This window comes from Staurois parvus, unplaced genomic scaffold (genome assembly GCF_062004578.1).
Source record: "Staurois parvus isolate SC_StPar_1 unplaced genomic scaffold, SC_StPar_1.0 ptg000058l, whole genome shotgun sequence".
Lineage (NCBI taxonomy): Eukaryota > Metazoa > Chordata > Amphibia > Anura > Ranidae > Staurois > Staurois parvus.
The window spans coordinates 1,195,749-1,220,056 of record NW_028317854.1 but is presented as its reverse complement, the minus strand read 5'-3'; the positions used below and the strand labels follow the sequence as shown (position 1 = coordinate 1,220,056).

The 24,308-nt window shown below is 41.3% G+C and overlaps 1 pseudogene across 1 annotated transcript in view; it reads left to right on the top strand.

Annotated features, from left to right (window-relative positions):
* Nucleotides 1-23,728, top strand: part of LOC149469845 (multidrug and toxin extrusion protein 2-like) — a 147,999-nt pseudogene extending 124,271 nt beyond the window's left edge. Inside the window, exons 15-17 of the transcript XR_016311480.1 lie at nt 2,280-2,374; nt 9,654-9,750; nt 21,740-23,728. The product of XR_016311480.1 is annotated as a multidrug and toxin extrusion protein 2-like (transcript). The remainder of the gene's footprint in view (nt 1-2,279; nt 2,375-9,653; nt 9,751-21,739) is intronic.
* Nucleotides 23,729-24,308: the final 580 nt, after the last annotated feature.

Sequence of the window (24,308 nt, the reverse complement as noted above, 5' to 3'; positions counted from 1 at the left end):
GGAGTGCGTAAGATACAAAGCAAATAGGAAAACAAGAGAGGCACCATTGAGTGTAATATTACACTACACTCAGTGGTGCCTCCCTTGTTTTCCTGTTTGCTTTCCACACAGAGCCTCCATACTCTGAGGAGCAGCTGCCACAGTGGTTGAGGTTACCCCCCCCTTCACACATATGGACTTATAAACTGCACCCTGGGCTTTGCCATCCATCTTAGTGTCCATTCCTCCAAGTCCCATCACGTAGTTCCACTTGTTGCGCAAGGGTTAGCAGAGTGAAATGCATAGAGTGCAGAGGTCAGGAGCACATATTGCACTGAGTACAGATGACAAGAGTGCCTAACTCAGAGTGCAGGAGTCATGAGTATGTGACACACATATTACAGGAGTCAGGAGTGCATAACATACAGAGTTCAGGGTTCAGGAGTGCACATCTTGCAGAGCTCAGGGGTGAGAAGTGCATAGGACACAGAAAGCAGAGGTCAGGAGTGCATAAGACACAGACCATGGGTCAGAAATTTGTAGCATAAACACAGGATGATATTTGCTTAGTGAATGAAGTCAAGTCTTCAAATACATTTTCAAATTTTTACATAGTTTACATGTACATACTTATCATGACAACTCAGTGTTTGAGGGTCATGGTGCTTTGGTAAATATTTATGTATGTATGAGCACAGTGGATTACCTCACATTGGGCAAGTGTTCATTGCGACCGTGGTTTACACTCAATTGGTATCTTCATGGCAGTGGTGGATTTTTTAGTATGGCTCCAGATTTCATGGATTGGGACTTTGTGCATGATGTTGAACATTTTATTTTTTTCCTTGTTATGGCATCTTATTTACACATGAGCTATATTATATGCACATTTATTATATATAATTTCTTCATCATAGAATAAGCTCATTATTGCACATTGGTTTGTAGTACATTTGTCTGAATATCAATTTATTATCATATTGTTTTATAACCCTTATTATGCACATTTTTATTTGATTGTAAAGAATTTATTTTGTCACAGTGTATGGGACTTAGCACTGCCTTTAAGTGGTATATAATATACAGATTGCAGTGGTCAGGAGAGCATAACACAAAGTGTACAGGGGTCAGGTGTGCATATCGCACTAAGTGCAGGGGACAAGTGTGCATAACTTACAGAGTTCAGGGGACGGGAGTGCATAACATACATATTACAGGAGTCAGGAGTGCGTAACACAGAGTACAGGGGTCAGCAGTGCACATCTCACAAAGTGTAGGTGTACTATGACACAGAGTAAGACAACAGAGAGCAGGGGTCATAAGTGAGTAAGACACAGACAACAGGGGTCAGGGGTGTGCAACATACAGAATATAGGGGTTAGGAGTGCGTAACATAGAGTACAGGGGTTAGGAGTGCATTACACAAAGTGCAGGGGTCAGGAGTGCGTAACATAGAGTACAGGGGTTAGGAGTGCATTACACAAAGTGCAGGGGTCAGGAGTGCTTAACACAGAGTACAGGGGTCAGCAGTGCACATCTCACAAAGTGCAGGTGTACTATGACACAGAGTAAGACAGAGAGAGCAGGGGTCATAAGTGAGTAAGACACAGACAGCAGGGGTCAGGGGTGTGCAACATACAGAATATAGGGGTTAGGAGTGCGTAACAGAGTACAGGGGTTAGGAGTGCATTACACAAAGTGCAAAGGGTACTGCACTAGACAGAGTACAATAAAGAGATATGTCCCTCCCCATGCTCAAATCCCACCTGCTAGTGCAAATTCCATCTTTACAGCATAGTTCTTCACCCTCCAGTATAGCTTCCCCCCCTCCAGTACAGCTCCTCCTCCATACAGCTTTTCCCCTCACACTGACACACTGACCAGATCAGGCAGTTCAGAATAAGGAAAATCTTCCCTCAACTGGGGCACGTGACTGGAGTCGGGAAGGAGCAGCCTTCCTTGCTCTGAACTGACAGGCTGCTGCCATCACTAGCTGTTGCACCATGGATGCTCTGGAGAAGGTGGGGGGAGTGCCCCCTCCTTCATCTACACCCCATATAGGACCCAGAACAACATAGTCTGGCTACAGTAATTGGCAAAAAGCTATGCCTATCAGTAACCTATTATTTTTCTTAAAAAAAAAAAAAAGAGAAAAAATCCTATATAATCCAACTGCTACAGCTGTATCTGAAATATTTTGTTTTCTTACTGGCTAATACATTTTACCATTTGCAAAACAATTATCATAGCATTTGGTGCTAATAGCTGTATATTTTTCAAATGCATGTTTTATCTTCAAGGTCTTTGGATTGGAATTTTTTGTCCAGTGTTTTTGCAAACTTGCATCTATATATTCTATATCCTTCGTATCAACTGGCAGGAGGCCTGTGAAGAGGTAATGAACTTACTCAGTTAAAGGATGCTGTAGTCATACTTAAAATGAATTTGTGCTCTGCCCATACAGGGCTAAGCAACTTAACTGCCTCCCTCCCCATGTGCACTTTTATCTTTTGTTCGCTTCCCCACCATTCCGTTCAGCAGCTGGTAGTGAAGATTGATACCTGGTACTTCCTGGTATGGGGGAGAATCTGAATCATTCTCATTCCTCTCATGTGGCTGATCCTGCTGGAAAGAAAGTCTGTAGTCTTAAGTAAACCCCAAGTCACAAATATTTAGATGAGGAGAGTGGCAGTTAAGTGAACATGTTGCTTTGCTCTGCATGGTAAATGTGAAGGCTTGATTAAAAATTTTTTCAAAGCATTTTGAAAAATTATTGAGTAATTGGCACATAAATTGTAGTTTCTCTTTGAGATTCTTACAGCTGTTGTTAATCTAAATATTGTATTATTAACACAGACAATGGTTTATTATTTTATTCTATGGTTTAATTTTTGCAGGTTGAGGGAAAAGTAATAGGTTTGGGAGGGTAAAGGGCACATATTTATCTTTCAAGTGTCTGCAAGATGGCTTTGTAAGTTCCACACATAGGGGTTTCATTATAAAGCATTCACTGAATGACTGCATTTGTGAATTCGCTGCATTTGTGAATGACTCAAATTTTTGCATAGCATTTTTGCATGATCAAAAATAATCACATTAATTTGTGTTATGTTTACTTCCTATAATCAGTTTATGATCCATTTTTATTTTTAATTAATAATTTAAAAATATTTTTTACTGTAGGGTTTTTACATGGTTTCTATTATGTTTACATGATTTCTATTATGATTTCTGATATGTACTCACTCACTGTTATATTCAGACCCTCTAGTTTGCTATAAGACATATTGGTCCTTACAGGTAGATATTTGTATATAAAGAGCAAGATCACCCATATCCTCTTTTTCTTTCTACTTTAAATTTTTTTTTCTACTCCAAACATAAACTCTTTCCTATATTTACCTCCATTTATTTTCTCTTGGATCTTACTAATCTTTTTATATATACTATACATCTCCTCCATCAACACTGATCTTGTTGTCTTTTTGTATCCAGATTCCACCAATTTATTCCTAAAAGTGCTCTCCAAACTAATTATAATACACCAAAATAAACAATCCCCAACACAAAATGTTTCACTATACTGTAATTTTTTTAATGTACCTGTAAATATAAAGTACCAATAGAGGTAGGCTTACTATCATATGATGTACTGTAAATGATCTGCATTGTCATCAGGGGGGAACAAATAATAGTGCTCAGTGCATGTGCCCACACATAAAGAAAAAAAAGTTGTTCCACGTGCCTAACAATTTTTAATTGCCTCTCCTTGGCGCTAATCGACTCCTCCACTTGTGTACAGCATACGTCATGACGCATTCATGTACGCACATGTGTCATTTTCATCATGTGTGTAACGTCATTATGCACCCACACACCGTTTTTGTAATGCAGCTGACACCATCACGTTCTATGCACCTGCAAGGCACATTTAACGTCTTGCTACAATCTATTGCTATATGGAACACCAGCTCATACCATTGGCACCATCCAGAGTTTCTATAGCACATTGCTACCACCGTGTATTTTACACCACTAAACCTCAGTTTAACTGTAATTATTTATTTACTTACAGTTTATCTTTATATTCTTCACCATAAAACATCCTCACCGAAATAAAGGGGGAATAAGTGAACATCTCATTTATACCATTTGGGTTCATGGAACTAAGATTGAAAATCTGCTTGGCCTACAAATACAGTAACAGTTCATTAAAACCACCCTTTATTTAGCCTACTTTAGCCATTTTCAAACCCCACAACTGTAGTTCATTGACTTATCCACTATGTTTATCCCACACATTACAGGGAATTGGTTTATTATTTTTAAGGTAATGTTGCCTATATGTTTCCAGATCCTTCATCTCAATTGCTTCATTGTTTTGCCCAAGTATAACAATTGATATGGACATTTCACCATGTAAATCATGTCAGATGAACTACAGTTCACTTTCTATGTTTTCTCCATCCTTTGGATTCACAAACTCTTTTACAGTAGGCATAAATTGACAGGCTTTGGAATGTCCTTATTTATGTCATCCCTTTAGAGGACTAGGAAGCCAATTCTTCTTTTCTCTATTAGTCTCAAACTGTCTGCATTTTTTTCAAGTGACCATGTACCAGTCGATCGTGCAAATTTTTTCCCCTTTGATAGGTTATCATTGGGTTTACTTTTTCTTTTTTTGGGGGGAAATCCTTTATTGATGTATCAATGGGATCCCACCATACAAATAGAGCAGAATTAAATCAGATCCCACTTAAATTTTGCCGACACAGATTTTTGGTTATTTGTTTGTAAAGCAATAGGGACATCCACACAGTGGTGAACATTCTGACACGTAGGGAAAATAACCAAAACTACAACACACTAGCATCTGGCTATTGGTCGATCACTAGAGAGTGAAAATTGAAATTGAAAATAAAGTATTGACTTTATATTCACACAATGGAGGTTCTCATCATAATTCCCTATATGCTATACATATACATATGTATAGGAAATTATTTTGAAGTGCTGTTTGGCATCATGTTCTAAGTTTATTTACTGTGGCACATAGGGCACTTTGCAATTTTTTGGTTTTCTTTTATGCACAATATATATATATATATATATATATATATATATATACATACATACATATATTTATGTGTTACATATCACATTTGCAGTACACTGTGTAATTTTGTTTGAGTCTTATACCGGTGTTGAAAGACACAGAGAGGATCTCGGAACTAGTTCAGAAGAGCAGAAGCCTGGGACCTGCTGTGTACCAGGCCGGTTGTCACCCCCGCCCCCCCCTTTCCCATACAAAGCTCAGAGCTCACCAGACCAGCAGGCACCCAGTGATGACAAAGGCAATGTGCCTATTCCCCCTGATCTCCTTCCCAGCCACTGACAAGGTGAATGGCAGGCAGGCGGCAGCAGGCACAGGACTCTCAGCACTAAGATCTGCAGATCACTGGAGGGACTCCCTTTAAAAAGCAGAATCCCCAGCAAGTGGCTGGGGTTTTGGAATTTATCACCCACCCCTATCTGGGTGCCCTAAGGCAGATGTCTAAGCCGCCTTATGCTGGTGCCGCCCTGGGTACAAGTTCCCCTATGTGACGAATTACCTTCTTCAGGCACTATAATGCCAGGACATCTACAATCAGGCTGTGTGGGACTGCTTGGTAGTCCCACAGCCCTTCCTAACCATCGAAGGGGACACTGTTACCACCAGAGAATTTCAGAGTGTCCACCAAGAACTCAATCTGGGGAGGAACATTTATGGATCACATGGAACTTGTACACCCCATTGCATGTCCTATTATTCTACAAATAGGCAGGGTTAGCCAACCAAACCCTGTGTACTGCATTTGAATATGTAATTTTTTATTGTAGGTAATGCCTGTGTTACTATATGTTGGGTTGTTGTATTTTAATATTTCATTGTATGTTAAAATGTACAAATGCTTATGTACAGTGTCAGTATTTCTGTATATTGTAATGCTCTATAACACACTCTGCCAATCATTTTATTGTTTTTGTAATACAGGGGCATACTATATTTAAAGTATATGTAATCACTCACCTTTTAAAACAACCCATTCAGTTTAAAATAGAAATGAAAGACAAAAAATTTCTGTATACGTATAAAAAAAACATTATACATACCTTTTATATAAGTGATCACATACTCTCTGTTCACAGCTGCATAAGGAGCTAAGAGATCTAGGGGAGGAGAAACAGCATCATTCTGATCTTCCCAGTGAATGGCTGTGCAGGGGGGGAAGCTTTTTTAGCACAAGTCTGATCATTGGATTAGCTCCCAGCACAGCCAGAAAACTGACCGCACTGTGTTCTCATGCCTAGTGTGGTTAGTTTTTATTAGGAAAGCAGATGTACTGGCAGGAGCACCAGGGATTTCACACCAAGGAAGCAATACAAAGAGAACAGGATGCTTTTTCATGCAAGTGCATGTTGAATTGACATATTCTTTAAGAGGAAGGGAGTGTAAGCAGGTGCTTAAAATGTTAATTGTGATCTCTACTAATGATGTATTTAAAACTGTAGTAAAGGTGAAAAAAAAATACAAAAAAAAACCAAACCCTGCACGGTAAAGGTATGTGAAAGACTTACCTTGAAAGAAAGCCCTCCAGTGGTGGACTCTCCCCACTGCAGAGGCTTCCATCTTCACCAGGTCTTCCTTCCACGTTCGCGGGCTGTGGTCGCTTTAAAGGCTGAGCTGTGATGATGTCAGTCCCTCGCATGCACGCGGAAGTCACAGCTGTAGCACAGAGCTCTAAATGAATATAAGAGGTATGCCATTCCTTCAGAGTGCATACGCTGGTGACATCACCGACTGCTGCTTCCTAAAATTTCTCCTAAATGGTGCATGTTTAGGAGATATTCATTTATCCTACAGGTAAACATTATTATACAGGTGAAACTCGAAAAATTAAAATATCGTGCAAAAGTTCATTTATTTCAGTAATGCAACTTAAAAGGTGAAACTAATATATGGGATAGACCCATTACATGCAAAGCAAGATAGTTCAAGCCGTGATTTGTAATAATTGTGATAATTATGGCTTACAGCTCATGAAAACCCCAAATCCACAATGTCAGAAAATTAGAATATTACATCAATAAAACAAGGATTGTACATAGAACAATATCGGACCTATGAAAAGTATAAGCATGCATATGTTCTCAGTACTTGGTTTGGGCCCCTTTTGCAGCAATTACTGCCTCAATGCGGCGTGGCATGGCACTGCTGAGGTGTTATGGAAGACCAGGATGCTTCAATAGCGGCCTTCTCTATGGGGTTCAGGTCAGGCGAGTTTGCTGGCCAATCAAGCACAGTAATCCCACGCTCACTGAACCAGGTTTTGGTGCTTTTGGCAGTGTGGGCAGGTGCCAAGTCCTGCTGGAAAATGAAGTCAGCATCCCCATAAGGCTCGTCTGCAGAAGGAAGCATGAAGTGCTCCAAAATCTCCTGGTAGACGGCTGCGTTGACCCTGGACTTAATGAAGCACAGTGGACCAACACCAGCAGATGACATGGCTCCCCAAATCAACACAGACTGTGGAAACTTCACACTGGACATCAAGCATCTTGCAGTGTTTGCCTCTCCATTCTTCCTCCATATTCTGGGTCCTTGGTTTCCAAATGAGATGCAAAAGTTGCTCTCATCAGAAAAGAGGACTTTGGACCACTGAGCAACAGACCAGGTCTGTTTTTCTTTAGCCCAGGTAAGATGCTTCTGACATTGTTTGTTGTTCAGGAGCGGCTTGACAAGAGGAATACGACATTTGAAACCCATGTCCAGCATCCGTCTGTGTGTGGAGGCTCTTGATGCACTGACTCCAGCCTCAGTCCACTCTTTGTGAAAGTCCCCAACACTTTTGAATGGCCTTTTCCTGACAATCCTCTCCAGGCTGTGGTCATCCCTGCTGCTTGTGCACCTTTTTCTTCCACACTTTTTCCTTCCACATAACTTTCTATTAATGTGCTTTGATACAGCACTTTGGGAACATCCAACTTCTTTTGCAATTACCTTTTGAGGCTTTCCCTCCTTATGGAGGGTGTCAGTGATGATTTTCTGCACAACTGTGAGGTCAGCAGTCTTTCCCATGATTGTGATTCCTACTGAACCAGACTGAGAGACCATTTAAAGTCTCAGGAACCCTTTGCAGGTGTTATGGCTTAATTAGCTGATTAGAGTGGGACACTTTGAGCCTAGAATATTGCACCTTTTCACAATATTCGAATTTTCTGAGATTGTGGATTTGGGGTTTTCATGAGCTGTAAGCCATAATCATCACAATTATGACAAATCACGGCTTGAACCGTCTTGCTTTGCATGCACTGAGTCTATCTCATATATTATTTTCACCTTTTAAGTTGCATTACTGAAATAAATGAACTTTTGCACAATATTCAAATTTTTTGAGTTTCACCTGTAAGCTTACCTGTAGGTTAAAATAAAAATACAAAGTTTGCTACCACTTTAAGGATTAATGTCTGGTAATGCAGTAGTTAATGTGCTTATCTGTGCCTGTCCTTTTTAGCCTCTTGTGCTTCGTGTAGTGGGGATATATATAGTGATAGGGAGCTGGGCCAGTGAGCTGGTTGGTCATGTGAGCTGGAAAGGCCATACATGTGGATATGTAGAGTCACACCTAGGGTCGCCCAGTGGCAGGACCCTGAGGCAGGACTAAAAAAAATGTAAAGCTATGTCAGTACCAGTTGGAAACTACTACAAGCCTGAGCAATGAGCACAACAACATACCTCAAGTCCAGCATAGTATAAAAGAATAGAGGAGGATTACCATCATGTTTGCTAACCTGTTACATTGCCCATGTAATTGTTGGAGAAATGTAATGTGGAGATGTGAAGAAACTACAGTTTTTACACCATTGTATTCAAGTAAAGAAGTTCTGCTTTAATAACAAAATTTGGTCTAAATTACTGGTGAAGAAAATTTAGGGTGATGGACAGTGAGAAGTAAAAAAAAAGGAAAGAAGAGCAGCCAGTTTCGGGAGAAGTGGCCAGTGACAGAGGTTCCATTGGAGGGGTGGATTGGTGGCTATATGGTCTACCCTTCTCAGCAGCCCTATGTTAGGACCCACAGTGTACCAGAACCCTCCTAGGGACTGGGCCTGGACCTCAGGTGTGTGACATAGATATACAACAGCTTTTCTCCATACCTTTGGGCTAAAGCAAGTAAAGTGCAACATGTATAAAATATCTGGTGAAGGCAAATCAGTGTTTAACATTATATCCCTCAAAATGACTCTATTCAGTACTGAAACAGGTGTCAAAGATAAATGAAAGACATAATCCTTCTACAGTGGGATCTGGTGCAGTAGTTTGGCCTCTGGCCATGAATGGCGTTAACTCATACAAGCACCCTGTAGCTAAAGTAAAAATATAAAACTGGTGATCTGTACCACCCCCCCTGGTATGCTGATGTTGCTGTGTCTTGTTGGACTTTCTTATTCTCTGATGTAATTACCTTTTGGTTCTGTATTTAACAATGTCAAATAATTTTTTTGTTTTACTGTATGATATTCACAACTTCAGTAAAGAACACCTGTTTTGTTAAAAAAAATATAAAACTGACAGATTCTTAAAGTGGTGGAATATTATTTGTACTGATTGCACCTAAATATACATTTCACTTTGCCAGGCTAGAAAAAGAGCTGAAGTGAAACCATTGAAAGTCCTTGACCTCGGTATTCCACAGACAGATGTTTTGACATCTAAATTGGACTTGGAGCAAAGCGGTAAGCTGACCAAAAAAAGAGTGAGTCATGTTTTGCTGTATTTTTTGATACATGGAAAAAGACAATTCTTAATTTCTAAACATATGAAAGGGTAAATATGGAGACAATATAAGGCTTGGTTAGTCATGATCATTAAGATGCATATCAGTAACTTTTATCTACTTTACTGTAGTGGCTTGGCTAGGCCTGGGTACCTAGAGTGCAAGTCTCTATTTTTAAAGCTAAAGTCTGAGCAGATTAATAATCCTATCCCCTACAAAAAAGAGCATCAGATCATTTATCAGCTCAGGGGGTTAGGGGCAAACAATGTTAATATCTTTTAAAAGCCTGTAGGTAAACTTTAAGGAGCCCTAACAACAATTATCTAAGATCCTCAAGTAACCAGTTTTTTTAACTTGTACCTAATTTGCAGATTCCATTGACAGGGTGGTCACATTACATTGATTCACTAGATTCCACAACTCTGTCTCTATGGCACGTCCAACAGTTTTCAGTACTCTCTGTGTTCATGAGTATGTGCTTTACTCCTGTAGAAGAGGTTCCTCACTAGGGATGAGCGATGTACTTCCACTCTTTTGGCAAGCACATCTGTGCACTCTCAATTGCCCAGGCACTCCTGTAGTCTGGTGAACAGGAGTCCTTACCCCTCTACCCTTCACATAAGGTCAGTCTCTCTGGTATCTCCAGCCCAAACACCACTGAAAACAGATAATGCCAAGGGATAAGAGGAACAGAAGTACTTATAGATTTTTATAGCAGAGGTTTGAGCTGGTGATGCAGAGCTGGAAGATCTGGCTAATCATCAGGTCAGGAACAGCCAAGTCACAGGATGAACCAGTCGGGGTTAAGGAGGAGGTTCAGGTGGCAGGGCTTGACAGTGCTCACAGGTTACATAGTTAGTCTGGCTGAAAAAAGACAAAATTCCATCCAGTTCAACCATAGAAAAAAAAAAATTTATAATCCTACACCCACAGTTGATCCAGAGGATTTTTATAGCAGGCATGCAAAGCGATGGTTGCTGCAGATGATAGGCACTTTGTATTGGTGATGAGCTGGTTGAGGAGCAAACGCGTGGTCACAGGGATAGCCAAGGTCAGCAGTGGGCAATTAGTGAGGTCAGAGTAATAACAGGGCCAAAGTCAGGAACCAGTTATCAGAAGTAAGAGTGAAATCTAGGATCAGATCAAGAGAAAACTGGATCAATAACAGAAGACAAATGCACTACAAAAGCAAGGCACAGGGAATAGCTGAATACCAGTCAGCACTGACACTGGATAAGGGCATCTTTACTTAGGTCATTTGTTGCCACAGAAACTGTGGAGACAGGAATGCGTGTGTCTGCTCACAGTTCTACGAGCTATATCATGCTCATGACTCTGAGCCAGCCGTCTTACAGGAATTCCCTGTCAATTGTGCAACAAATGCTATATTTTACTATTTCTAAAGAGAATAAACTAGAGTAGGCCAGAATAATTTTTGTGTGTTGCGGGAATGAGCACAAAATCACATGCATTCCCATAGCAAACAAAACACATGCATTCCTTTTGCTGGCGAGTGGTGGTGCCATTGATTCTTAATGGCACCCCAATGTACCTTGTTAATGTGCGCGATTTTGTTTGCTCCAAAAATCATGGCAATAATGTACGTTTAAAAAAAAAAAAAGGGGGTCATGCACTTCTTTTATGGAATATTTGTATGTCGGGCAGCCATTTGAAATTAATATGCTGCCTCAGATGCAATTATTATTATTATTATTATACAGGATTTATTTAGTGACAACAGTTTGCTCAGTGCTTTACAATATAAGCGTGCATGCTTCATGGCACCTGCATAGGTGTGAATTGAGCCATAATGAATAGAGCAGTGGTTCTCAACCACAGTAACACGGCATCCTTCCTGGTGGGCCATGCACTGGAGGAACATTCAGCACTTGCTGTGAAAAATAACAGCTGGAATTAATTAAACACAACGTGTAGCCATACAATCCAGCAATCCCAATCCCTATCACTGCTTCAGAGCTACCTGCATATTCCTTCTCCAGCTGGATGCCAAGCTTCAAGAACCCACCATACTCCACTCGGTTATAAAACATGGAAACAAACCGCACATCAGTTGTCTTTGCTCAAATGTAGGTTAATCGCACATTGGCATTGATTTACTAAAGGCAAACATACTTTACACTTTCCAAGTGTAGTTGCACTCTGCAAGTGCAGTTGCTTCAGAGCTTAGTAAATGAGGGGAAACTCTATTGACTTTCATTATCCAATAATGTGCAGCAAAATGCAGTTTTTTTTTAAATTTTCCTTGCACGTGATTGGGTATCCTTTGCAAAGTGAAGCCTTATCCCATTTACTAAGCTCCAAAGCAACTGTACGTGCAAAGTACATAGTCTATTTGCCTTTAGTAAATCAACCTAATTGAAACTTCTTCCAGAAGCCACACCCTTAATGCATTTCACCCATCACAGGCATAATTGTAGAGAACAGCCTGTAACCAATTAGACACTTTGAAGCTGCATGTCACATGACTGTATCAGATCTTCCTGACTGGCTGCAGTTCCAGGGTGTCCATTAGTATTGGTTACATTTGTGAATCATTGAACTGTGGGACCAGATATTTCATTAAAGTTGTAATTTGTATGTTCCAAGGGAAGTGGCAGGTCCTGCAGTAGAGTGATTGTGCCTCCTGTGTGTCCCTGTGTCACAGTCACGCAGTCCTGCTGTCTCCAACTTGCCCCTCTTTTCTTCTCCTCTCTAGTCCTCCCATCCAGTTTAGGCTGGGCTCCCACAGCCCGCCTGTAAGAAGGGCTGTGGGAGGGGATAGTCATGTTCTCTCTGGGCATATGTGAGGCCAGCACTCTCACTATATTAGTTCGGAGGAGAAATTCTAAGTTTGGGATCTCTGTGCAGCACATGAGTGGGTATAGAGTGAGAGCACAACCCCCTTTGAAAAACTTTATTGTGTAAGTGTAAATCTGATCAGCCATGGAGGTGGCAGTATTTAGAGAATTTCTGGTGGTACGAGTATAGCTCCCACTCAGTATGTCATGCAACTAGTGGCCTGGGCCCTCATGCACCATGGGCCTCAGGCGTTCAGTTGGGTTATGGAGCCCTAAATTGTACCTCCAGGCATATGGGGAGTTGCACAGATCAGTGAATGGAAAGAACATGGTTTATCACCAGACATCATACACAAGAAGAGCAGTGTTTGTAGGTTGTGGTGGAAATCCAGATTTGAACAGATCTTTTATTTTTTAGGATGTCATGGTTTATTATAAGGTATAACATGGCCTTGACTGGCAGCGGGGGGCTCTTACAACCGGATCAGAATTCAGTTGTGAGAGAATAAAATAGAGCAAAAAAAGAAAGAGATTGAGGAAGAAAGAAAACCAGAGTGCAAGAAAATGAAAACGAGAGAGGAGGAAACATAAAATTAGAAGGAAAGAGTGAGAAAGAGATCAGTAAAAAGAAGGGACACACAGCAGGAAAAAGAAAACGATATATCTTTAAAAAGACAATTTTTGTTATTGTGTGTACTTAATGTGGTTGTAAAGGCTCAAGGTTTTTTACGTTCTTGCATTCTATTGTAAAACACCTTCTGTGTGCAGCAGTGCCCTCAGCCCCCTCAAAACTTACCTGAGCCCCATCTAGATCCAGCAATGTGCATGACAGCCACGGCTGTCCCGGGTCTCTGCCTTCTCATTGGCAGAGACAGCAAGCGGGAGCCATTGGCTGCTGCGGCTGGCAATCACAGCCAGTAAGCCAATGAGGAGAGAGAAGGGGTGGATCCAAGTCACGGCTCCGTGTGTGAATGGACACACGGAGCAGCGGGTGCCCCCATAGCAAGCTGCTTGTTGTAGGGCCACTTAACAGAAAGAAGGAGCCAGGAGAGCCTGCGGGGGACCCGAGAAGAGGAGGATCCAGGCAGCTCTGTGCAAAATCACCGCACACAGCAGTTAAGTATAGACATGTTTGTTATTTGAAAAAAATAACCTTTAGAATCACTTTAAATTACGTAACCCATATTTTCAACTGATTACTCCTTTCTAATATACACTGCTCAAAAAAATTAAAGGAACACTTTTTAATCAGAGTATAGCATCAAGTCAGTTAAACTCCTGGGATATTGATCTGGTCAGTTAAGTAGCAGAGGGGGTTGTTAATCAGTTTCAGCTGCTTACAACAGGTGAACTAGACGGGCAACAATGAGATGGCCCCCAAAACAGGAATAGTTTTACAGGTGGAGGCCACTGATATTTTTTTCCCTACTCATCTTTTCTGACTGTTTTTCACTAGTTTTGCATTTGGCTAGTCACTACTGGCAGCATGAGGTGATACCTTGATCCTACAGAAGTTGCACAGGCAGTCCAACTCCTCCAGGATGGTACATTAATATGTTTCATTGCCAGAATGTTTTTTGTGTCTCCCAGCACAGTCTCAAGAGCATGGAGGAGATTCCAGGAGACAGGCAGTTACTCTAGGAGAGCTAGACAGGACCGTAGAAGGTCCTTAACCTGTCAGCAGGAACGGTATCTGCTCCTTTGTGCAAGGAGGAAAAGGATGAGCACTGGCAAAGCCCTACAAAATTACTTCCAGCAGTCCACTGGTGTGAATGTCTCTGACCAAACAATCAGAAACAGACTTCATGAGGGAGGCCTGAGGGCCCGATGTCCTCTAGTGGGCCCTGTGCTTACTACCCAGTACCACAGAGCTCGATTGGCACTTGCCATTGAACACCAGTATTGGCAGGTCCACCACTGGCGCCCTGTGCTTTTCACAGATGGGAGCAGGTTCACCCTAAGCACATGTGACAGACGTGAAAGGGTCCAGAGTAGCCATGGAGAATGTTATACTGCCGGTAACATCATTCATCGTGACCGTTTTGGTGGTGGGTCAGTGATGGTCTGGGGAGGCATATCCGTGGAGGGACACACAGACCTCTACAGGCTAGACAATGGCACCCTGACTGCCATTAGGTATCAAGATGAAATCTTTGGACCCACTGTCAGACCATACACTGGTGCAGTGGGTTCTAGGCTCCTCCTGGTGCACGACAATACCTGGCTTCATGTGGAGAGAGTATGCAGGTAGTTCCTGGAAGATGAAGGAATTGATACAATTGAATAGCCCCCATACTCACCTGACGTAAATCCAATAGAACTCCTCTGGCATATCATGTTTCGGTCCATCTGACGCCGCCAGGTGAGGTGCATCAGACTGTCCAGGAGCTCAGGGATGCCCTGGTCCAGATCTGTGAGGAAATACCCCAGGACACCATTGTCTCATTAGGAGCATTCCCCAATGTTGTCAGGCATGTATACAAGCACATGGGGGCCATACAAACTACTGAGTACCATTTTGAGTTGCTGCAATGAAATTTCAGCAAAATTGACTAGTCTGCAGCATAATTTTTTTACTTTGATTTTTGGGGTGTCTTTGAATTCAGTCCTCTGTAGGTTGGCAATTTTCATTTCCATCAAACGATGGGGCATCCTTACATTCCTAACACATTACTCAGTCCATATCAGTATAGATACCCAGCATGATATTTCTCTCCATTGAGATCTGAGGTGTTTTCAAAGTGTTCCTTTAATTTTTTTGAACAGTGTATTTGAAATCAGGGCATAGATCATTTTTATTTCTGGGGCGGTTTAGCTCATGGCTAAAGTCGTGTTTTTAGTGCCCCCCAGCCACCTCCACCTCAAGCTGCCAAGGAGGGAGACAGGAGCACCTGGCTTTCATGCTCAGCGGGCAGTAGCAAACGTGAACCATTCACCACATGTTTGCAGTGCAATGGTGTAGATTATTAGGTGTTAATACAGTTGGTGAGGAGGCAACATTAATGCCTCCCCACTTCCCATCAAACACTCCCTACAAAATGTTCTACCACAGATTACTCTTCAGAAGACCCCTCAAATATAAACGAGTCCTTACTATGCAACCTGAGGTGCAAAGGATATCACCGCGTGGCAGGCAGTGCACACAGCTTTTTCTTTATCTGCTAAAAACAAAAAAGCAAAATCAAATCCTTATGGCACAATTTTTTTTATATATTCCAATGTTATTTATTGAAAAATATTTTTTATAAATTAACAGAGACAACAGTTGAACAAGTCGTGACATAGTAAGTAGTCTTAATGCGATAAAGAGAACATAGTTTGAACAGAAAACTTTAGAGGCAGTGCTTAATACCTGCCCAAAAGCAGAGTACATCACTTACACACGGTCAGAAACACCATCCTAACCTAAACAAAAGGGTGCTTAGTAATGCGCATCAGGCGATCGAAGACCGGAGCACCCTAGAGTGGGAAGAAGGCAAACCCAATCTAAAAAATCCACAGCAATAACGTATCAAAATGTAGAGGACTAACACAGTGGTGGGATTGGGAAAAGGGAGGGGAACCGGGAGGAAAGAGGTAGGAGACATAGGATAAAGGGAAAAACCACTGGTCACTAGTTTGAGACTACAGACATTGTCATCCAAGGCATCGTACAACCAACAAAGGTATGACCAAGCACATATAGTATAAAAAGAAAGAAAGAGAAGGGTAGAGATAATAGAGTAATAGATGAGGAAGGAAGGAAGGTCAAACCAGGGCTCATCAAGGAACGGAAATATACTGAATCAATGGGTTCCATAGGATATCAAACTTTTTTGTATTGTTATGGAGGATGCAGGTGAGTCTGTCGTTAACCATAATCCAGTTGAGTTTATTCGTGACGTAGTCAAGTGGAATTACTGACTGTTTCCAATACTTAGCTATGGTAATTCTAGCCGCCAACAACAAAAAAGTTATTAACTTTTGTGACTTTTTGGGGACTTCGTCAGGAAATTTATGAAAAAGGGCTCTCTCCGGGGATCTACGAATTTTCATACTCATCGCTGAACTGATTAGATTAAACAGGTAGATCCAAAATCTAGTCGCAATCCGACCCTGCCACCAGATGTGGTACATAGTCCCCATCTGGCAGCAACGCTGGAAACAATGCGGTGATAGAGATGGGTGCAGATTCGCGATTCGAGTAGGGACCAAATACCACCATAGTAACGTTTTATAGTTTGCTTCAATTAAGGTATTGTTGATAGATACTTTAGATAATGCGAAAGCAACATCTTGCCAATCAGATAGGTTAAAAGTGGCATTCAGGTCCCATTCCCACTGGATCATATAAGGGAGCTTACTGTTAGGATCAGTTCTTTTATGCCCACAACAGAAACCATGGATATTGGTGTGGGAACAGATTGCCATAGCTAAAGGTTGAATAGCCAGTGTGAAAAGTAATGGAGAAAGTAGACAGCCCTGTCTAGTGCTGCGTCGAATGGAGAACATTGAGGATCTAAAGCCTTTAATGGAAACTTGAGCCGAATGGGTGTCATATAACATGTGTAGAAGAGCAAGAAATGTAGAATCGAACCCAAAGGCTTGCAAAGTCATAAACAGATATTCCCAAGTCAAGCTATCAAAGGCCTTATGGAGATTCAGTGATAGAAGCAAAAGTTCCTTAGTAAGAGGAGCATCCCATTTAGTGCGGACTGCTGAGATCAGGGCAATAGACTGGCAGTTCTGGTCCACTGGCGACCAGTTATGAAGGCAGACTGATCCTTATGAACATAATGTGCCAAAAAGGAGGCAGACTGATCCTTATGAACATAATGTGCCAAAAAGGAATTAAGACATAGGGCCAGAAGGTTTGTCAGGATTTTCAAGTCACAATTAATTAACGAGATTGGGCAATAGTTAGGTACATCCATGGAATCTTTGTAAGGTTTGGGGATGACACTATTAAATGCCTTGTTCTCTTCACGAGGAACCACGCCACCCTCTGTTAAGCAATTAAAATAGAGAGTCAAATGGGGTAGGAGTTGTTCAGTAAAAGTTTTGGATCTTGATGACCTTATGGAGCTCCTCACTAGTGACAGGTTGTTCCATAAGCTCTCTGTGGGCATCAGTGAGAGATGGAAGAGATAGATTCCCCAAAAAATTTTGAATCGCCCAGGGCTCAACCTGTTAGAGTGGACTATATAATTTAGCATAAAAATCATGGAATTCATGTAAGATCTTTTTAGGATCCTGTGAAATATGACCCCCTGAGAGCCTAAGTAAGGGAGTGCTAAGTGAGTATGTCTAGGGGTGAGTTTGTGCGCTAACAAGGAACCCGGTCTAATTCGCCAAGTGAAGAACTTATGGCTCATCCAACGCAATTGCTTTTCCGCTTTTGTCGTAAGACAGACATTGAGTTCCAGACGAACCTGCTCCACTCTATGTAATAGGACAGGATCAGGGGAAAGTTTGTGCTGGGCGACTAAGGCTTCATATTCTTTAGATTTGTCAGAAATTAACTCATCACGATTGCACTGAATTCTAGAGGACAACTGGATAAAGAAGCCTCTAATAGAGGCCTTGTGGGCTGCCCAATTAATAGCAGGCATAGTATCTTCTGCCCTGTTAACTGCAAAATAGGATTTTAGGTGGTCAACCACTTCCAAACAATAAGATTTGTCACTAAGAAGAGATTCGTTCAAATGCTAGTGCGGTTTGGCCAATTTATCCATAAGTTAGTAAACATCAACAAGACAGGGTCATGATCCGACCAGGGAGTAGACACTATTTTAGCTGAGCACATTAGCTGAGCACAGTTTAGGTAGCAATCTTAAAAGGAGGAAAACATGGTCAATAAGAAAATAGTGGCTATGAGCCCTAAAGAAATTAGAATAATCTCTAGATGCTCTCCAAGCATCAACTAAATCATAATGATACAGTACTTGCACAAATTTGCGACTTTGTTTAGAAGGGGATTTAAGTTTAATAGCAGGAGATTTGTTTAACGTATGGTCCAAAGCTAGGTTTAAATCCCCATCTAATATAACATCCCCCTCAAATTCAGAGGACAAAGATTGAAATAAGGAATGGAAAAAGGCTACTTGGTTTGTATCAGGGGCATAGTAAACCAGAAGAGTCAACAGGTTCCCCCCCCAAAAGGCCCTTGACCAAAAGATATCGCCCTTCCTTGTCCCTGATCACTTTGTATTCAGTGAATGAGAGCTGTCTGGAAAGACAGAGTGCCACCTTTGCTTTTTTTCAGAGTCATTTGTGAAAAAGCATACAGGAAAGTCCTTGTGGATATATCTAGGGGTAAAAGAAAGGGGCAAAATGGGTTTTTTGAAGAGCTACAATGCCAACTCCCATGTACCTATAATGTGAAAACACTTGAATACGCTTAGAAGGGGAGCCCAATCCCTGAACATTATGGGAAAGCAGTCGGATAGTAGTACTGTGATTTAATAATTTAGACATGGGAAGCAATCAATACTGCTATAGACATTCATACTCACCCAGCGATGCGGAGAATTGGGTATCCAAAATCTTCAAAGGAGTTCTGGGATGATCCTCAAAAAGGAATAGTATAAAATGTTAAGAACATACGTGGAAAGAGAAAAGGAAAACAGGAGATGCAGAGGCCAAAGAGTGCCTAACATCAAAGTATCATAAAGCCAAGCAATGGGAAGAGTCTTTTGGAGTGGGTGTACAGACTGTTCCCAGCACTATGAAACACTTACTGTATGAAATCATAAAGGCTCCTAAGGCCATAGTAACAATAAACATACTGCGAAAAAATGGAAAATGTCTATTATCTCAGAACCAGTAAAAGCCAAAGAAGAAAACCACTAAGGTGTAAGGCACATCAATCCCAGCCACATGAATCAGTAGACAGTGTATAATAAAAGTTACTTAGTGACAGTTTCACAGAAACACAGAAACCTCTGCCTTACATAAGTCTCCCCTCTCACATCAGGGTCCCCAGAGTTACCCCCTTAAATCAAGGTCCCCAGAGTTTCCTTATTCCCTTATATCAGGGTCTCCAGAGTTCTCTCTTACGTCAGGGTCCTCAGAGTTCCCTCTTACATCAGCATCCCTCCCTTTCATTAGAGTCCCCAGAATTAACCCTTTATATCAGGGTCTCCAGAGTTTCCTCTTACATCTAAATCCCTCCCTTTCATTAGGGTCCCCAGAGTTCAATCTCTTTAAATTAGGGACCCCAGAGCCCTCCCACCTTACATCAGGGTCCTCAGAGTCATCCCCTTAAATCAAGGTCCCCAGAGTTTCCCTCTACCCTTACATTAAGATCCTCAAAGTTCGCCCCTTACATCAGATTCCCTAAATTAGGATCCCCAGAGTCCTCTCACCTTACTTCAGGGTCCCCAAAGTCCCCCTCTGTCTTGCATAAGGGTCTCCAGTGCCCTCTTCCTAAAACAGGGTCCCAAGAGCCTCCCCTCCTTAAATCAAGGTCCCCAGAGTCCCCTCCCTTACATCAGCGTTACCGGAGTCACCCCTCTACATCAGGGTCCCCAGAATTCCCTCCTTACACTAGAATCCCCACTTTTATTAGAGTGCCCATCCCTAAATTAGTGTCCCCAGTTTCCCCCCTTACATCAAGGTCCCCCCTTACATCAGTGTCCCCAGAGTCCCCCCTCCTTAAATTTGGGTCCCCAGAGTCCCCCCTTATATCAGGGTCCCCAGAGTCCCCCCTTACATCAGGGTCCACAGATTCCCACCTCCTTAAATCAGGGTCCCAATAGTCCCCCTTACATCAGGGTCCCCAGAATACCCCTTTACATCAGGGTGCCCAATTTCCCCCCTCTTACTTCAGGGTGGCCAATTTTCCCCCTCTTACTTCAGGGTCTCCAGAATCCCCCCTTACATCAGGGTCCCCACAGTCCCCCCTTACATCAGGGTCTCCACAGTCCCCCCTCCTTAAATTAGGGTCCCCAAGGTTCCCCTCTTATATCAGGGTCCCCAGAGTCCCATTTTTTACATCAGAGCACCCTTTAAATCATGGTCTCCAGAGCTTCCTTACATTATGATCTCCAGAGCCTCCTTACATTATGGCCTCCAGATATCCCCCTTACATTATGGTCTCCAGAGACTTCAAGGTCCATTTGCTCTCAGTATAGCAGGCAGCTATAGAACAAGTGGAAGCTGAAAGGTGGGGCACTGGAGCCGGGCAGGACTAGAGGTATATGATATTGTCTTGTCTTCAAATATCACCCAAACCGTCCTCTCTGCTCCTCCTATGAACTCCTGCTCTCTAGCTCCCTTGTCTCCTCCTCCCATGCTCATCTCCAGGACTTCTCCAGAGCCTCCCCCACCCTCTAGAACTCTCTATCCCAATCTATCGAACTATTGCCTACTCTGCCCACTTTTAGGCGATCTCTGAAAATCTCTCTTTTCAGGGAAGTCTATCCTGCCTTCAGCTAATAATGGAATCTTCTATTCCGTCTACCAGTCCATCCCCCACAGTTATTACCTTTTGTACCACCAGCCCCTTCCTCTTAGATTGTAAGCTCCAAGGAGCAGGGCCCTCCTTACTCTCTTGTATTGAACTGTATTGTTGCTGTATTGTCTCCCTTTATTTTGTAAAGCGCTGAGCAAACTGTTGGCGCTATATAAATCCTGTGTAATAATAATATAATAATATTGCCCTCCTCTTTCTCTCAATGCCAAGATGTGGGGAAGGGCAAGCATGTGATTGGCTGCTAAGATGTGGGTGGTCCTAGTAATCAACCACTATAGCTGATAGCGGTGAGCAGTGGCCAGCAGCAGCAGTGGGTGAATGCTGTCAGCTGTAGCTGTAGTTTCATAGATAACTCCAACTCCTGCACAGCCTACTCTATGCAGGGACTCTGAGAATCTGGGCAGAACGCTCTGGGGGGGGGGGAGGTTGGACCAATAACTCCCTCCTTATCTACGCCACTGTTTGATATACATATTTTACATCCCCATACTTTTATTTTATGAGTGTAAGATTTTTGTTTTGTTTTGTACTGCTAGGGCATGAAAGGTTTTAGAAGAATTGAGCAGACCCTCTCCCTAAGATTGAGAACTGCTGGATAAAAACATAGATAGGTCTTACAAATGTATCTCTGAATATATACCTATATTCCATAATAACAGTAATGACAATATCTTTATATCTCTGCTGTTTTACAGGAGGCACAACTGCATCGTCTTCCAGCTTGGATGCTATTGTCATGCATGAAATGGCACCTGGAGAGGACCATACAAAGCAAGTGGAGTTAAAAGATGATCTACCTATGGAAACAATTAATGTTGTGGGTAAAACCCTCTCCTCTAAACATCTGATTGTCCGGAGGGGACTAGCATTACTTCTATCCATCAGTGTACTTTTGATTGGTATTGCTATTAAGCTTTTTACTACCAAATGATAATGCAGGAGCTGATGAATCTCTATGAACACAGTTAAACGTTAAAAGTAAAAGTATGTTTTTGTTTCCAGGACAATTTTACCAGGACATCAAGTTCCAAAAACCTTTGTAATCCATTACCCAAGTGACCAGTTCTTCAGGTTTTTTTATAGTTTGTTTTAAAAAAACTGGAAAAAGCAGTAAATACAAATTGAATTGAGGTAATTAAATGCCTAACAAAAAACTTTTCAAACAGGGACTTGATATTTAGCATAGCAGAGTACAGTTTAGAACAGTGTTTGCAATGTAATAGTTGCAAATAAATGATACATATAATACCAATCCCTTTGATTGTAAAAGAACAGTGCATGTGTTTCTTTTTATTTTAAGAAACATGCATAGTATTATAACAGGTTTGTAACACTGAGTAGGTTATAACATCTATCTACTATAGTCTGTTCATAACTAAAGATGCAAGGGTGGAGTTACTAGGCTTCCATTCCAGATCTTCTCAAATTTTTGAGAGTTTTCTCCATGAGTGTAAGTTAAGCTTTCTATGTTTTTTCGCCTGTCTATCCAGGTGCATGTTGTAAGGGTTTGGGGAGATAACCAGTGTTTTTATGGCCAAGTTTAGTTTAGCAGTGTGCCTATATACACACCATGCTCAGATGCAGTTACAGACCCCTTCCCCTGCTTCCCTTCCTCAGCAACGTGTTGAGGCAGAGGTAGCTGGGCAAAGGATCTGCAAAGGGTTGTGAGGGCCACTATCAGAACAATTACTGTTGGGAATATCTCCCTGCTTGTGGGTTCTATAGTTCCATTTCAAGTTCTCCTTGAATCTCTCCAGCTGTTCACCTGTGTTAACTGAGCTAACCTGGACTTTATTGAGAGGGATGCTGTTATTAAGGATAGTTGCAAGTAGCTATTTGTAAACAAACCTTTTTTTTTCCAGCACAGCAATACCCTAAACTATAAGTCCTCTATATATAACTAGAGTGTATGTGAAAAACAATGCTGCACCACTCCTTTCCAATAATGCTTAAACATATACACCTGTGAATAATACAATATTTCAATATGCTAATAAAAAGTATATATCGTAAAAAAAAATCAAAATATTATAACACACAAGCTAAAGAGAACATGGGATTTTTTAGATGCTAGCAAATCCACCCTCAAGACAAATTACACACACATATCAATAAAATCAAAATTAAAATTAAAAAAACATTGATGTCTTTAATAATCATTCCACTTTATACTGTGCATTTAAATCAAAATAAAATTTTTTAAACTGTGTCTTTAATAAATCACTCCAATTTATACTATGCATTTATACTGTGCGTTTAAATCAAAATAATATTGAAAAAATCTATCTGTGTGTCTTTAACCCCAAATCCGGAAACAAGACAGAACAGAAAGGCTGTGGATCCTGGAAGAGAGTGACCCATTAGAAGTCCTTATTTGTAGCAGCATCTTGGGTAACAGTGAGATTGAGAGAGGAGGTAAAGGGATCTAACAATATTCAAAAAGAAAGTTAATAGAAAAGGAACTTGGGGGCTTCAGGAGAGTCCTCCCCATCCATTGCTTGCAAAAAAACAACTTGTGCCTCTGAACTATGTAAATATTTTGAATTGTTCTTTTCATTGGCTAATCTGATGGACAACTACTTAGACCTAAGTCTCAAAGAAAGAGACTAAGCCCAAAAGCTAAATTATTGTTTTTCACTGTTATTCCGCTGTTTCTTCTTTTCTGAATAAAAAGATGAAAACTATTGTGAAGTTTTGTGTTCCTTTCTTTTGGTATAGCCTCTCAAGCCTATCTACTACATACAAGCTGTATATATCAAAGTAATACAACTTGACTGCCCTCTACTGGTGTTTGAGGCCCCATTCACACCTGACTGTATTGTAGCTCAAAGCTCTAAAATGCTCAACATCCAAAATCCCATGTATTACAATGGCGACTGTTCACATATGAGTGCTCAGATGCCTGTAGCTCCAACATAAGCTACTTTTGAGGCAGATTTGGCTGTTTTGGCCCCCATAGACTTCAATGGAAAAGTCTGAAAACACATGAATCAAGCATTTTTTCAGGTGTATTACAGGCATTTTTGAGCCTATAAAAACTGTTCTACTCATCCTAATGCTTTCCAATGACTAAGACAAAAATGCCTGAAGCTTGAATATACATGTAAAATGCTTGAAATACACTTCTAAAAGCATATACTGTATGAAAACAAAATTGCTCAAAATACAATTATATAATGCCGTTATCATCCTGGAAAAGTATATAATTCATTATACCTAGCCTCCATCTGAAAATGTTATTGCCTAGCTGTCATGGTTTTCTTC